Source organism: Gymnodraco acuticeps, unplaced genomic scaffold (genome assembly GCF_902827175.1).
Source record: "Gymnodraco acuticeps unplaced genomic scaffold, fGymAcu1.1, whole genome shotgun sequence".
NCBI classification, from domain to species: Eukaryota; Metazoa; Chordata; class Actinopteri; order Perciformes; family Bathydraconidae; genus Gymnodraco; species Gymnodraco acuticeps.
In genome coordinates this window covers 174,252-179,962 of record NW_022990490.1, presented here as the reverse complement: position 1 = coordinate 179,962, position 5,711 = coordinate 174,252, and the positions used below count along the sequence as shown (strand labels likewise).

Below are 5,711 nucleotides of genomic sequence, written 5' to 3'. Positions count from 1 at the left end.
ATCATACCAGCAATGGGTCTTGCTCGTTCTTTCGCTTCCCGTCTGATGAAAGGACCAGGAGTGGCTGGATCAAGTTAGTTACCTAGCTAGTAGCTAGCATGTTAGTTAGCATTACAGCCTTGTCATTTTTATTAGCCTTAACATGAAGTAACATTAAGTAACCCAACATGTTAAACAGTAAGAGTAGTAGTCATATTTCGTGAACCCTTTGAAGAGTACTGTCACCGGTGTGATCATTCTATAATACACCATTTAAGCCCGGGGGAGAGATGCTAACGCTAGCATCGGCGATCGCCGATCTTTTCTATTTCATGCTATCTGCACAAATTGTTGACATTAATTATTAAAAAGATCAGGCAGTTCAGAGAAAATCAAAGGAAGGCAGGCAGGCAGCTTTGCATGACATTCTTCTGGACGTGTTTCATTGTGATGATATTGAGGGTAGTCAATCGTTTTGTTGACAAGACAGTATTGACGGCCATCTTGGGGACGTGTGTTGTTCTGCGAGACCAGAGATGTAGTTCATTGAGCGTTTCACACAAACAAAAGTGTTACTTCACAGTTTTACGACACTTTTTCTTTTTTGTACTTGCACAATTATCTTTTAATTGACAAACATCATATATGTGTAATTCGTGGCACAATTCAAACGGGATCGAAAGATAATCTTTCTCTCTCCATTGACTTCATGACAGTGCTTTCAGGGAGGAGAGCTCCAGGGGCTCAAATGGTTCTGTGACCAGAGCCTCGAGCACCAACGGCAGGTCCCACTGTGGGGCGGAGGCGTGCACTACTGGGCGCTGGCTCCTGACCCCCTGCAAAAACCGCGACATAAGCGGCTGACTGAAGGCTGACCTGCCTCCAAATCCCTCATGGCAGGACGAATTTAAATATCTTATCAGCTGGTGTAAGTGCAGAATATTGAATATAACCTTGACTATTACTGTGTACTTCATTTATCTGACAGCATTATTTAATGATACTATTTTATATATATATACACACATTCTAAACAGAAGGTCAAAACGTTTATGTTACATGACAAACAAAAAAACGAAACATTATATATATATATATATATATATATATATATATATATATATATATATGATGTTTGCTAATGTATCCCTCTTATATCCATCAGGGGGGGTGGGGGGGGGGCCTAGGTAGAAAAGTCACGGCTCGCCACTGCTGTGTGGAGAGTATGAAGAATGTTTTTATAACAAAGCAAATGGATTCAGGGAAAGCATATTTGCATAAGCAGTAACATCAGCTTGTCATTGAAGAATCCCTTTTGCAGATTTGAATCACACCATTCACTTTTCCACAAGCTAAGGTGTCACATCACCAGACAGCATTCAGTGTGGACATCAGTGAATGCATCACAGTGCAAAGGCACGTTTGCCAATCAATGTTCATTGTTGTGATGCTGCACAGTGTCTGATAAATGCTGACCACCGACCCAGTGGGGCGGATGTTTTTCAAAATGTAACAATTTATTGAATTCTAATGCCCCTTTTGATATTTCCATTTAATAATTGAGCCATTTGCCATAAAAATGTAGTGTTTCGAGTTGAAATATCTTGATATTGATAGATGCAATTCAACTACAGTGATAAATCACAAAGCATGCATAAATAGGATGAATTATTTGAATTGCAAATACTGGACAGCCCCAGTATTTGATCCATGATGTTAAGATTATGACTGTGATTTACAAGTCTTTTTGTAAAGCACATTTAAAATATTTTCAAATCATACTTTATGGCAGTTTAGCAAATTCTGCCATGGACAAAAGGGACAATTCATATTTTTGTCATGCCATAAATGATGTTAAATGTCGGGGCGTTGCATCTAATCTGATCAGCTGTCTGACAGTGATGTATCGTAGTCGGTTTTCAAGCAGCCTGGTTGTCATGCAGTATTTTGCACACTGCTTGTTTGAGTGTTGGATGTAGGTCTGATTATACATGTTGCTTTGTTGTAGATAGGATATTTTCTTGAAGAAGGTTCAAACCAAAGGGATAAAACCCAATATCAATGGGGTTTAATTTTAAGTAACTAGTTCAAGCTGATAAAAAGGTAACATATCACTAAATACAAAAGCTGCAACATTGAAGAGATACAACTGAGAGTGAAATGTTTGAGTGAAGGATTCCTTAATGACTTCATTAGCCTTCATTGAATGGAAGCATTGAGCTTGTCTCAGCTAATTACAGCTGTTGGATCACAGTGCAGCACACTTACATCCTCTCAACTGCAAACACAGAGACTCCTGACACCTTTGACACTTGAAATAGACACTGCACACCAGTCAGCTAAGTAAAGAAACATCAATAGGTGAAGGGGGAGGAAAACAATCAGCAACAAGCAAACCAAATCCAGTCAGCAGTTTGTTTCAGGATCCACATCTGAGCAGAACAAATCGAACCCAGGAGTCATTCCCAGAAATCAATAGTGACCAGAGGGAGCAGTCGATAACAGCTGAATTGGAATCCCATCACTGCACATTGATTTTACCTGACAAGAAAGAACGGAGCTCATTCTGATAGTGACTGTTACCACTCTGCTGAATGTAAGACAGAAGGATAATAATGCAGGAGTTGAAATGGTATAATTGATTGTAGTTATATTGGCTGTGCGTGTGTGGTCCACTTTCTGATGCTCACAGCCTTTACAAAATGAAAGATTAAAAGCAACATGTCTTTAGAACGTCCCTGTTGCTCTGGATAACCCACAAGCCTTCTTGTTGGTGCTTCTTTCTACACATAACATAGCACACACAAAAAGTAGGCCATAAGATCTTTGGATCATCCAGAGAATCGGAGCTTCCATCCACTCTGTACTATGATACAAACTATTCTTATGGAGAGCGTTATTGTAGATGTATTTAGTTGTGTCTAAACATGTTCCACACCAGCAGACATGGTTTGCAAGAATAAATGAGGAAAGATGTGTTTCTGCTGACAGTGTGTGTTAGGAAGCATTCATCTCTCTACACCAGGGGTGTCTAAATGCGGCCCGCGGACCATTTTGAATCGGCCCTCAGCTAATTCAAAAAGTATAATGACTTAAGTATAATAAACTTCTGCTTGTCTTATATTGTACTTCTTAAATATATATGTTCAAAAATATTACACAGTATTCATGTGTTAATAAGGCCAATGTTAAAATAAATTCAGTCAATTAAAGTTGAAAACATGTTCTAACAAATCTAAGTTCATAATTAAAAAGCCCAATGACAAATTGACATAACAACCTTGAAATATACCCTTCATATTTCCTCTTATTATCAGCAATCTGAAGCTTCTGTTTTAAGGAATGAGCCGCCAACACAATAAATGAAACCCTATGGGGAGCTTTGAGGCTGTTTTTTTCTTAAGGCATTTTCAAGTATCAAGAATAGTTTAAATAATTTTCCAACTTATAACTGAACTTAAGAGGCATTATACCTCACCTCTGGGGAGTGGCCCAGCCCTTCGTATATTTTTCTGTATGTGGCCCTCGGTGAAAAAAGTTTGGACCCCCCTGCTCTACACTGATTGGTCAGAGAAAAAAACCCACCGTTCCAGCCGACCTCTATGGACAGAATGGACAACATTCAAATATTCAAGGTTTGTTTGTCATTATGTTACACAGGATGCAGGTAGAGTCCAGAGTAGATTCATTCACAGACATTTCTAAACATACATGTTTTGACACTGTTCTTCTCACCCTTTGCTACACAGTATCTGGTCGTTGGTTCTATAGTCAAAACTTTTAGCAAAAAAACTGCTAGCATATTGATTCAAGGTTCAGTTTGGGTTTTTAGTCACCAGAGGTTGGATACATTGTAATACATTCTGTCATACCATGACTTCAATCCAACACTCCCACTAAGGTAAGTGAGAGTGTGGTCATTGGCATTGTTTGACCATTGCTATCTTGAGGCAGCAGAAAGCGACTTCACCACTGACCAACCAAAAGGTTCCTAACCGAGTGAAATGACCCGGAGGTACCCAGGTGGCAGCCATGATAAGAGATCCTCGGATTCTCTATATCATAGGAAAGGAGCTTCAACAATTATGCCATGACTTGCCAGAGTGCTGAACTTTCGACACTCATAAGGCGAACAATATTAACGTTACCTTTTTACTGTAAAACAATCAAATCAAGTCTACATTTAATGGTATTTTGTATGGGGTTTATTTTCGAAACATGTTTGAATGGTGACATACTCAGTGATAGGTGAAGGCCTAAGGTTGTACATATATTGCATTGAATTGTATTTATATAAAATATGTTTGTACAATCATAGCCTAATTATTGGGATTAAATTGGATTAATGTGTTTTGACCGCAGGGTGAGGGTGAGCAACCATTACGTTTCACTTTCATATTTTTATTTCAAATTGACCATTGGTAAAGAAGAATATATTTTACACTGTTTACCGCGTTTATAAAGCCTGCATAAATCAACAAAATAAGAGCACTCTGCAAAGTATCTAGGTGGTTTATATTACTCCACTGTACTGAAACATTGTAGTTTTCGCACGGCAGACGCATCATGAATACGTCAGATAGTGTCAGTTTAGTTGGATTCTTAAAGCACAGCAGTTGTCTTGCTAGCTATCCGGATGAATTCTCCTATCATCTATCCTTCACTCCATGACGCTTCACCTAGAGGTTAAGGAACAATGGAAAAGACAAAAGGAGCAGATTTTTTGAAATTTCGATCCCAACCCTGGTCTAAACTCAATGGCAGAATTATTTTCCTACTATGACATAATATCGGCTTTAAGCACACAAATGCCTTGTGAGAAACTAACAGACCAAAGAGTCACTAAGTGAGGACATTTCAATATATTTATTATTTTTCAGGAGTTATCTTATGTTGGACACTTAAGAGCAACTTTTAACCAGAGTTTGTTTTTTGATTACAATCGCAGATCGGTCTTATTTCTATTTTATTTTATTAATATCTGTTTAAGCTAGATTTTTTTCTTGCCTCTATTAGCAACATTTTTTTAAACCAATCATGTACTGAGATGTTTCCCTCAACCGGTTATATCTAATTTTGCATGCAATAATAACCTTTGATGAACATGGGAGTAACAAAAGGACATGTGTACATCATTCTAATGTGTCCCAGATAAGGCTGTGACAGACGCTGAGGCCCGGTGACTGAACCAGGCCACGTTGTTTTCTCTGTCACTGCAGAACTGATGTTGGTTGCCACCAGAGGCCTGAATTCCACAGGACAGGAGTGGAGAAAATAAACTGTCAGAGTGCATCCAGTCACACCTGCCACCGTGTCACCGCCGGGTCACTTTCACAATACAATTCAAGTCAAGGACACCAAGCCAAATTCACAAAATTATGTAAATATTTGCAGCGACGTGCAGTCAGGGGAGGCAGGGGAGGCAGAGCCTCACCTGTCATACTCCAATGTAACGGAAAAACATGAAAAACTCAATAGTAATAATAATAAAATGTCTCCACTGATCTGTGTTGTAAATGTGATTTCTGTATGATTCCAATCGCTTTTTATAGTCAAAATCAGCAAATTGGACGAGCTCTGCTACAACTCCTACATGGGAGCGATGAGGAGTGAGGCAAGGACGAGCTCTGCCTCACGTAAGCCCACAGTAACTGGCTGGAGCGCGGGCACTAATGTAGCGCAGGCATTTATTTTGTGAGCACGCTCAAGCCAGTTACTGTGTGGTGAGGTGA

At 39.2% G+C, this 5,711-nt stretch overlaps 1 long non-coding RNA gene across 1 annotated transcript; it reads left to right on the top strand.

The window, feature by feature from the left end:
• Positions 1-786: 786 nt before the first annotated feature.
• On the top strand, positions 787-5,483 carry LOC117552824. Its single transcript, XR_004570036.1, has 2 exons — positions 787-907; positions 5,199-5,483. It is a non-coding gene; the product is annotated as an uncharacterized LOC117552824 (long non-coding RNA).
• Positions 5,484-5,711: the final 228 nt, after the last annotated feature.